Below are 12,087 nucleotides of genomic sequence, written 5' to 3'. Positions count from 1 at the left end.
TTATATTTAAAATCAATAAGTTGTTATATGTAAATATTTATATAAATAATCTTAATATGTATAATTATATGTAATATTATGGTAGTTGTAATATATATACTCTTACACAAAAAAATATTTATTTGTTATAATAATATTGTTAATATAAAAGTAGTAGTAGTAGTAGTAGTAATAATGATAATAATACTACTAATAATACTAACTATAAAAGTAATGATTTTTCTAATAATACTAATATTTATTTTAATTACTATAATGATAAGAATAATAATAATGATAAGTAAATAAATTAAATATCTACCTCAAAGGAGTAACTCTAAAAGAAATGCCCAAGTCCGGGTTTGAACCCGCGATGTCCCGCTAACCCGACACACTCCTAACTATTGATCCGTCAATTGTTTTTCTGTACGTAAAGTTTATTTAACCGATTTTCTATTTGTTTTTCTTCTTAACTAAAAATCCAATTATCACCATCATCACATACATAACCTTTCGTGAATCATAGTCATCTATATTGTCACTCATTTCATACGTACATCATCATACGCGTCTATCATACATCATCCCGATCAATACCATTAACTGATATTATCTTCTTCACCTCTCTAATCATTATCATCTTATATCAATACCACCTACATGTTCTCGGCCCAATTTAAAATGACGAGCCCACAATATATCATTTAAGTTTCACGGCCCAAATAATCTTACAAGCCCAACAAAATAGCATTTAAGTTTTATGACCCAAATCATTGCATTGCTTGATTCGCTGGAAGAACAAAAAATACGTGGGGTATATATGAAAACAACAACCACTTCTTTTCTTTCTTTATTAACCCACAACCGGACTAAAATATAAATATTGCTTGCAGCCAAAACAGAAAAAAAAATCGCTGGTTCCATATCAAGGAAACAAAAGTTGCTCCATCCCATCATCTTCATCATCCTTCGCTCCATTTCATCATTTCCGTTTTCCTTATACATCGACAAAAAAAAAATGATACGAAGCAGTAGCAGTAAGATGGGTTCGGTAGTGGGTTATGTTAGGTTTAGTTTGTGATCGTAACAGAAAGAATAGCAGTGTTACAGTCGTATGGTTGGTTTGATTATAACATTAAAATCATAGGTTAAGGTGGTGTTGGTCTGGTGGCCTACGAACACCTCAATTGGGTCTCGATTACGTAGGTTTCGAAGGTGATTTGAGGTGTTTAAGAGGTGGTGGGTTTGAAGATAAGAGGTTGATCGATGGTAGTGGTCGATGGTGGTAATATTTCTATACGTATGTATGTATATATATATATATATAGAGAGAGAGAGAGAAAGGGTGATGGAAGGTTGAAGGCGATTGTGGCGGTTTTGTTCATGAAGGTGGTCTGAGATTGACGGGGATCTGTAATAATAGAAAAAGAGGAACGGTGGTGGTGTGGTTGTGTGTTTCATGGTTGTAGTGAGAGAAAAATAAAGAGAGATGAAATATGGCGATTTGTTCATGGTTATTGTGGGTTACGATCATGAGTTTAAAATGAAAACAGTGACGGTTTAGAGGGATGGGTTGTCGAGAGTTTGTAGCTGAGACAGAAAGAATCGACAAGTGTTAAGGAGAGGTTGTTCTTGGTAATCATGATGGTATCGTAGTTCGAATGAAGGAGGCGATTCATGGTGTTTCACAATCGTGTGGTCCATGATTTCGAATAGGTGAGAAAGGAAGAGATAGAGAAAAGTGATGATGGTTCTTGGTGTTTCTCCGGTGTTTGAGCTGTGGTAGTGGTGGAATACGATGAAGGTTCACGGTGGTGGCCGGGTGTAAAAAAAATGGTGGTGGTCTCATGATGAAAGAGGGTGATGGTGAACTATGGTGGTTAGTGATGGCGGGTTATGTTGGTTCTTGGTGGCATTTAAAGGGTTGCAATGGGAAAGGTTGAAGGTTCATGATAGTGTTGTGACGGTTTTTATGATAGTTTAAAGCTTGGTTCGAAAAGTAATAGTAGTAGGAGCGAAAAACAGAAGGTAGTTTTTGTGCTTAATGGTAAGTTATGATGAAGATGGTCCTAATAGAAAATAGAAATAGACAGAAATAGATAGATGCATTCAATGTATGTGTATATTATATCTATATATAATATGTGATAGTGAGTGGTGAAAGTAACAATAAGATAAACATATACAATTTAATTAAAAACGTGTATCAAAAAGTAATAATAAAGAAATATTAGCAGCCCATGAATTTGGATTTTAATTACCGACGCTTTTCCCATGACGTGCTATATCGTGCCCATTGCTAAACAGCTAAAGTATAAAAGTGTCCCTAAAAATCCCAAATTTTTAGATTAAGCATATTAAATTATTTCACTCATTACCTGTTTGAAACATGATCAAAAAGGTTCAAAAATTATTCATTTTCTGTTCCGATTTATATGTACGGAGTACCAATATTTAAACTTTAAAAGGCAAAAATACTTTTAACAAATCTAAAATCTTTGTAATCGATTTACAGTTCAACTTTTATTTTAATCCTTCACAAACATGTACAATATCTATATTAAAACTAACAAAACATCAACCGAGTGTTACTGCCATTTACTAATTAAGCTCGAAATCATTCACTTTCCATTTACTCTCTCTCTCTCTCTTATATATAGTCAGTTTTAAATAACAAGTTTTATCTCATAAATATATATTATATATTTTTAAACAAATATTATTTTATATATTTTCAAGTAGTATTTATATACACATTTATATACACACACATATATATGTATCTATTTACAAATAATTGTTCGTGAATCGTCGGGAACAGTCGAAAGTCAAATGCATATATGAAACAGTTCAAAATTTTTGAGACTCAACCTAACAGACTTTGCTTATCGTCTCAAAATATTAAATCGTATCGAGAGTTTGATTTAAAATTAGTCGAAATTTTCCGGGTCGTGACAGTACCTACCCGTTAAAGAAATTTCGTCCCCGAAATTTGATCGAGGTCGTCATGGCTAACACTAAAAAAACATTTTCATGACAAATAAGAGTTGATAACTAGAGTTTCATCATTATTGATTTATATAGATAAAACGATATGATTATGTGAAGCGTACGAGTGAAGCTATCACAAAAGAATAAAAAGTTTCGTCTTAACTTTTGACGTAGTCATGGTGGATTTCCGAATTTCAAGGAATTTAAGAAAATCTTCTAATTAGAAGGAAATGAAATAGCACTATTTATTAGCAAACTTTTGGAATTACGGAAGAACAGAAATATCAAGGAAATATTTCCGTGATATGCTTAGAGCTTAAGTAGAATGAAAGAGTTATGTAACATGACACATGATGATGGTATAATTTACTGTGAACCATCATCACATTTCATTAGAAACTCAGCATGACTTAATGTAATATAATTACGTTGGCCAAGCGCATTATATTATACTAACTCATGTTTCAGTTCCCAACACTTCTCCACAATTCATTCATAATTTATACTTAGACTTTACAGAAGTTTCCAGTATAATGGAATACTGAAAATACGAAGAGGTAGATAATTCGGACAAGAATATTTATGAAAATATCCTCAGAAATATCGGAGATATTTATGATGATATTTTGGAATTTCCAAGTTCGAAAATTGATAAGGAAAAATTTTCCGCAAGATTTTAACATGGTTTCGGAGCAGGATATTCTCTAAAGATTTCATCGGATACAGAATCATCAGGATTCTTTATGTACAAGTTTAGTCCTTGTGATTTGTCCCCAGTCTCCTTCATAATTTCGCATAATCCGCTTTCAGTACTAAATTTTCTATCGAGTGTTCCCTAACACTTCCTTCTTTATCATCAACTTTTGGCCATTAAGATCATCTACAACATGCTGCTTCGTCACCATTTTCAAAGTTAATGGATCTGGGTCATCGGTTATCAATCCAAGGTGGTTTTAAGAGAATTGTGTTTTTAGATGATTAAACGCTGACGGTAATATGGTGGAATATAAAAGGTTCTCCGGTAACAATAAAGAGCACGCATATATATATCAAAGTTATAATAAGGTTGTTTCGGATGAAAAGTCGGAGTTAACTTGCTGGAGCTGTGACAAAATTTGCTACTTTGAAGAAGAACTGTAAAGTTATTTTGGTAATAATAACACAAAAGGAATTAGCACAACTACGTGTTAAACTTTTGCTCAGTTTCCGAGAATTTTCCAGGTGCATAACTATATGCATCAATCTCTTCTTCCGTAGATGAAGTGCGGTTGGTTCACCCTTTCAATAGAGGTGTTTTCAAGATTCATGAAGGTTTGAACGTGGATTGGAATCGTCAAGATTCAAATGAGGTTTAAGATGAAATCAAGTGGCAAACTTGAAGAGATATTTAGTTTCATATGTTATAATCAATATTTTAATTCATTTTTAATTGTTCAATGTTTGTAGTCCACAGTTGATAGTCCACAGTTAGCAGTTCAATAATTCATATATAGTTTATAATATTCAAATTAATTAATATGTATCGTGACCCGTGTACCGGTCTCAGACTCAATCACAACTCAAACTATATATATATTTTGGAATCAACCTCAACCCTGTATAGCTAACTCCAACATTTGCATATAGAGTGCCTATGGTTGTTCCGAAATATATATTTAGATGGGTCGATATGATATGTCAAAACCTTGTATACATGTCCCGATATCTAAAGTGCGTAAAATAAATACAGAAATTAAATGACGATAAATAAAATTGCGAGAATTTAAATTGCGAGAATTTAAATTGCGATAATTAAATTGCGATAAATAAAATGTAAACAGTTAGCTAGGAACAGTTAGCGTGGATTCTTAACAAAATTCTTTATAGTTAATTTGTTTGTTTCTAACAGATTTTATTTTATCCAATGTTTTCTTCATTATGCCACTTGTTGGATTTTGATAGGTCAAAAATCAAAATATGAAATTTGAATGAAAAATGGTTATTCTGTGGTGAACGGATTCATATATCTGTGGATGTAAGTAGGATAGTAAATGACCGTTGAATCAGATTTGAAGAATGTACAGTGTAACTGATTAATGCGAAATCTAAATATTCCTCGGGTATTACCTATCCGTTAAAATATTTTCACCATTAACAGTTTGTACGAAAGAATTTTTAATTACAATCTTTATGAAAATATACTTACATATATATTTCCTTCAGATGTAATCATGGATTTAATGAATCAATAAGATATTAAACTCATTTGATTTATCGTTAGTACTAGATTACATAATCTCTAAAACTTTAAAAATTACATAATCGCCATGTTGAGCGAAGATAATCGATGTAGAACGATATGTAGAACGAAGATAAAGTAGATAGAATGATACGTAGAACGATGATTATGCTCGAGGTACAGAATGAGATGTTGAGGCATGCGATGTTGAAACTTGGGTTGTTTGTGGTACTGGTGTTGATGTTGGTGCCGGTGATGTTGCTGGAGCTGTTAAGTTTTGCACCATATTCTCCAAAGCCACTACTCGAGCGCGAATCTCGTTGACTTCTTCTATTATTCCGGGATGATTGTAGGTTGGAACAAGCGGATGAATAAGGTTTAGAATTTTAGATATAATATAATCGTGACGAGATATTCAGGAACTGATGGTGAAAATGGTGTTTCGAACAGGTTCGCCGATAAGTGTTTCAGGTTCTTCGCCAAAGATGAATTCGGTTGGTGAAAAGGATCGCCTTCTTCGTGTCTCCATTGATTAAGTTGAATACGAACACATCAGATGAATTGGGGATGGCTGATTGATTGATTCATTCTAGTGACGCTGCTTCTGGGGCTGGAGTGGGACTCTATATTCGAATCCTAGGGACTTGAACTAGTTGTGAGTTCCATTGCGTACGATTGAATAAAGGATTTTTCGATATGAGATGATTTTCGGATATCGGATGATATTCTAATTATATAGAATACCTAAACATAGTACAGAAGATCCCGTAGATTACGAAGGGATTTAAGGAAACGTGTCAGATAAAGTCTACAGTAATCGATACGCTAAGATATGAATTTATCTATACACTGTCTATGCAATAGAGGCAGTAAGACGTGTCTAGACTTTAAGGATGATAATCAAATAATTTTTTGACACTAAATGATAAGCAAAACTTTTGACATGCAGACACGATCGAAGTCCAGACTCACTTAATGTATCTAAACAACTATTAGTTAGACACACTAATGCAAGACCTGATTCGCTAAGACCACCGCTCTGATACCACCTGTGATGACCCGTCCTAATCCACCTGGACAAATTCATCAACATTTGGTCTCATTGCGATGATCGACTCCAAATAATGTCCTTAAAATGAGCAAATGCACAGCGGAAGACTTAATTCGTACCTGAGAATAAACATGCTTAAAAGTGTCAACCAAAAGGTTGGTGAGTTCATAGTTTTATCATAACAATCATTTCAATATATTAATAGACCACAAGATTTCCGTTTATAAATATACATACACTCACAAGTGTATAAAAGTATTCTATAAATTGTAGGCACCCGGTAACAAGACTTAACGTTCATGTTTTACCCTCTGAAGTACACCAGATCAGGTGTGTTTAAAATAACCTCGAAGTACTAAAGCATCCCATAGTCAGGATGGGGTTTGTCAGGCCCAATAGATCTATCTTTAGGATTCGCGCCTACCGTACATAGACAAGTAGTTTAATGTTACCAAGCTAAGGGTATATTTCTAGTTTAAACCCACATAGAATTAGTTTTAGTACTTGTGCCTATTTCGTAAAACATTTATAAAACAGCGCATGTATTCTCAGCCCAAAAACGTAAAGAGTAAAAGGGAGCAAATGAACTCACCATACTGTATTTTGTAATAAAAATACATATGACGTCATTTAACAAGTGTAGGGTTGACCTCGGATTCACGAACCTATATTATTTATATATATACTAACGCATATAATTGTAATCAAATAAATTCATATATTATATCTTAAATTATATATCTTATATATATTTAGTTTATATATGTTTAAAATAGTTAATATTTATATAGTTTAATATTATATTTAAAATCAATAAGTTGTTATATGTAAATATTTATATAAATAATCTTAATATGTATAATTATATGTAATATTATGGTAGTTGTAATATATATACTCTTACACAAAAAAATATTTATTTGTTATAATAATATTGTTAATATAAAAGTAGTAGTAGTAGTAGTAGTAGTAGTAGTAGTAGTAGTAGTAGTAGTAGTAGTAGTAGTAGTAGTAGTAGTAGTAGTAGTAGTAGTAGTAGTAGTAGTAGTAGTAATAATAATGATAATAATACTACTAATAATACTAACTATAAAAGTAATGATTTTTCTAATAATACTAATATTTATTTTAATTACTATAATGATAATAATGATAAGAATAATAATAACGATAAGTAAATAAATTAAATATCTACCTCAAAGGAGTAACTCTAAAAGAAATGCCCAAGTCCGGGTTTGAACCCGCGACGTCCCGCTAACCCGACACACTCCTAACTATTGATCCGTCAATTGTTTTTCTGTATGTAAAGTTTATTTAACCGATTTTCTATTTGTTTTTCTTCTTAACTAAAAATCCAATTATCACCATCATCACATACATAACCTTTCGTGAATCATAGTCATCTTAATTGTCACTCATTTCATACGTACATCATCATACGCGTCTATCTTCCATCATACATCATCACGATCAATACCATTAACTGATATTATCTTTTTCACCTCTCTAATCATTATCATCTTATATCAATACCACCTACATGTTCTCAGCCCAATTTAAAATGACGAGCCCACAATATATCATTTAAGTTTCACGGCCTAAATAATCTTACAAGCCCAACAAAATAGCATTTAAGTTTTATGACCCAAATCATTGCATTGCTTGATTCGCTGGAAGAACAAAAAATACGTGGGGTATATATGAAAACAACAACCACTTCTTTTCTTTCTTTATTAACCCACAACCAGACTAAAATATAAATATTGCTTGCAGCCAAAACAGAAAAAAAAAATCGATGGTTCCATATCAAGGAAACAAAAGTTGCTCCATCCCATCATCTTCATCATCCTTCACTCCATTTCATCATTTCCGTTTTCCTTATACATTGACAAAAAAAAATGATACGAAGCAGTAGCAGTAAGATGGGTTCGGTAGTGGGTTATGTTAGGTTTAGTTTGTGATCGTAACAGAAAGAATAGCAGTGTTACAGTCATATGGTTGGTTTGATTATAACATTAAAATCATAGGTTAAGGTGGTGTTGGTCTGGTGGCCTACGAACACCTCAATTGGGTCTCAATTACGTAGGTTTCGAAGGTGATTTGAGGTGTTTAAGAGGTGGTGGGTTTGAAGATAAGAGGTTGATCGATGGTAGTGGTCGATGGTGGTAATATGTCTATACGTATGTATGTGTATATATATATATATATATATATATATATATATAGAGAGAGAGAGAGAGAAAGGGTGATGGAAGGTTGAAGGTGATTGTGGCAGTTTTGTTCATGAAGGTGGTCTGAGATTGACGGGGATTTGCAACAATAGAAAAAGAGGAACGGTGGTGGTGTGGTTGTGTGTTTCATGGTTGTAGTGAGAGAAAAATAAAGAGAGATGAAATATGGCGATTTGTTCATGGTTATTGTGGGTTACGATCATGAGTTTAAAACGAAAACAGTGACGGTTTAGAGGGATGGGTTGTCGAGAGTTTGTAGCTGAGACAGAAAGAATCGACAAGTGTTAAGGAGAGGTTGTTCTTGGTGATCATGATGGTATCGTAGTTCGAATGAAGGAGGGGATTCATGGTGTTTCACAATCGTGTGGTCCATGATTTCGAATAGGTGAGAAAGGAAGAGATAGAGAAAAGTGATGATGGTTCTTGGTGTTTCTCCGGTGGTTGAGCTAAGGTTCACGGTGGTGGCCGGGTGTAAAAAAAATGGTGGTGGTCTCATGATGAATGAGGGTGATGGTGAACTATGGTGGTTAGTGGTGGCGGGTTATGTTGGTTCTTGGTGGCATTTAAAGGGTTGCAATGGAAAAGGTTGAAGGTTCATGATAGTGTTGTGACGGTTTTTATGATAGTTTAAAGCTTGTTTCGAAAAGTAATAGTAGTAGGAACGAAAAATAGAAGGTAGTTTTTGTGCTTAATGGTAAGTTATGAAGAAGATGGTCCTAATAGAAAATAGAAATAGACAGAAATAGATAGATGCATTCAATGTATGTGTCTATTATATCTATATATAATATGTGATAGTGAGTGGTGAAAGTAACAATAAGATAAACATATACAATTTAATTAAAAACGTGTATCAAAAAGTAATAATAAAGAAATATTAGCAGCCCATGAATTTGGATTTTAATTACCGACGCTTTTCCCATGACGTGCTATATCGTGCCCATTGCTAAACAGCTAACGTATAAAAGTGTCCCTAAAAATCCCAAATTTTTAGATTAAGCATATTAAATTATTTCACTCATTACCTGTTTGAAACCTGATCAAAAAGGTTCAAAAATTATTCATTTTCTGTTCCGACTTATATGTACGGAGTACCAATATTTAAACTTTAAAAGGCAAAAATACTTTTAACAAATCTAAAATCTTTGTAATCGATTTACAGTTCAACTTTTATTTTAATCCTTCACAAACATGTACAATATCTATATTAAAACTAACAAAACATCAACCGAGTGTTACTGCCATTTACTAATTAAGCTCGAAATCATTCACTTTCCATTTACTCTCTCTCTCTCTCTTATATATAGTCAGTTTTAAATAACAAGTTTTATCTCATAAATATATATTATATATTTTTAAACAAATATTATTTTATATATTTTCAAGTTGTATTTATATACACATTTATATACACACACATATATATGTATCTATTTACAAATAATTGTTCGTGAATCGTCGGGAACAGTCGAAAGTCAAATGCATATATGAAACAGTTCAAAATTTTTGAGACTCAACCTAACAGACTTTGCTTATCGTCTCAAAATATTAAATCGTATCGAGAGTTTGATTTAAAATTAGTCGAAATTTTCCGGGTCGTGACAGTACCTACCCGTTAAAGAAATTTCGTCCCTGAAATTTGATCGAGGTCGTCATGGCTAACACTAAAAAAACATTTTCATGACAAATAAGAGTTGATAACTAGAGTTTTATCATTATTGATTTATATAGATAAAACGATATGATTATGTGAAGCGTACGAGTGAAGCTATCACAAAAGAATAAAAAGTTTCGTCTTAACTTTTGACGTAGTCATGGTGGATTTCTGAATTTCAAGGAATTTAAGAAAATCTTCTAATTAGAAGGAAATGAAATAGCACTATTTATTAGCAAACTTTTGGAATTACGGAAGAACAGAAATATCAAGGAAATATTTCCGTGATATGCTTAGAGCTTAAGTAGAATGAAAGAGTTATGTAACATGACACATGATGATGGTATAATTTACTGTGAACCATCATCACATTTCATTAGAAACTCAGCATGACTTAATATAATATAATTACGTTGGCCAAGCGCATTATATTATACTAACTCATGTTTCAGTTCCCAACACTTCTCCACAATTCATTCATAATTTATACTTAGACTTTACAGAAGTTTCCAGTATAATGGAATACTGAAAATACGAAGAGGTAGATAATTCGGACAAGAATATTTATGAAAATATCCTCAGAAATATCGGAGATATTTATGATGATATTTTGGAATTTCCAAGTTCGAAAATTGATAAGGAAAAATTTTCCGCAAGATTTTAACATGGTTTCGGAGCAGGATATTCTCTAAAGATTTCATCGGATACAGAATCATCAGGATTCTTTATGTACAAGTTTAGTCCTTGTGATTTGTCCCCAGTCTCCTTCATAATTTCGCATAATCCGCTTTCAGTACTAAATTTTCTATCGAGTGTTCCCTAACACTTCCTTCTTTATCATCAACTTTTGGCCATTAAGATCATCTACAACATGCTGCTTCGTCACCATTTTCAAAGTTAATGGATCTGGGTCATCGGTTATCAATCCAAGGTGGTTTTAAGAGAATTGTGTTTTTAGATGATTAAACGCTGACGGTAATATGGTGGAATATAAAAGGTTCTCCGGTAACAATAAAGAGCACGCATATATATATCAAAGTTATAATAAGGTTGTTTCGGATGAAAAGTCGGAGTTGACTTGCTGGAGCTGTGACAAAATTTGCTACTTTGAAGAAGAACTGTAAAGTTATTTTGGTAATAATAACACAAAAGGAATTAGCACAACTACGTGTTAAACTTTTGCTCAGTTTCCGAGAATTTTCCAGGTGCATAACTATATGCATCAATCTCTTCTTCCGTAGATGAAGTGCGGTTGGTTCACCCTTTCAATAGAGGTGTTTTCAAGATTCATGAAGGTTTGAACGTGGATTGGAATCGTCAAGATTCAAATGAGGTTTAAGATGAAATCAAGTGGCAAACTTGAAGAGATATTTAGTTTCATATGTTATAATCAATATTTTAATTCATTTTTAATTGTTCAATGTTTGTAGTCCACAGTTGATAGTCCACAGTTAGCAGTTCAATAATTCATATATAGTTTATAATATTCAAATTAATTAATATGTATCGTGACCCGTGTACCGGTCTCAGACTCGATCACAACTCAAACTATATATATATTTTGGAATCAACCTCAACCCTGTATAGCTAACTCCAACATTTGCATATAGAGTGCCTATGGTTGTTCTGAAATATATATTTAGATGGGTCGATATGATATGTCAAAACCTTGTATACATGTCCCGATATCTAAAGTGCATAAAATAAATACAGAAATTAAATGACGATAAATAAAATTGCGAGAATTTAAATTGCGATAATTAAATTGCGATAAATAAAATGTAAACAGTTACTAGGAACAGTTAGCGTGGATTCTTAACAAAATTCTTTATAATTAATTTGTTTGTTTCTAACAGATTTTATTTTATCCAATGTTTTCTTCATTATGCCACTTGTTGGATTTTGATAGGTCAAAAATCAAAATATGAAATTTGAATGAAAAATGGTTATTCTGTGGTGAACG

Source organism: Rutidosis leptorrhynchoides, chromosome 3, assembly GCF_046630445.1.
Source record: "Rutidosis leptorrhynchoides isolate AG116_Rl617_1_P2 chromosome 3, CSIRO_AGI_Rlap_v1, whole genome shotgun sequence".
NCBI lineage: Eukaryota > Viridiplantae > Streptophyta > Magnoliopsida > Asterales > Asteraceae > Rutidosis > Rutidosis leptorrhynchoides.
This window is presented reverse-complemented; position numbering follows the sequence as displayed.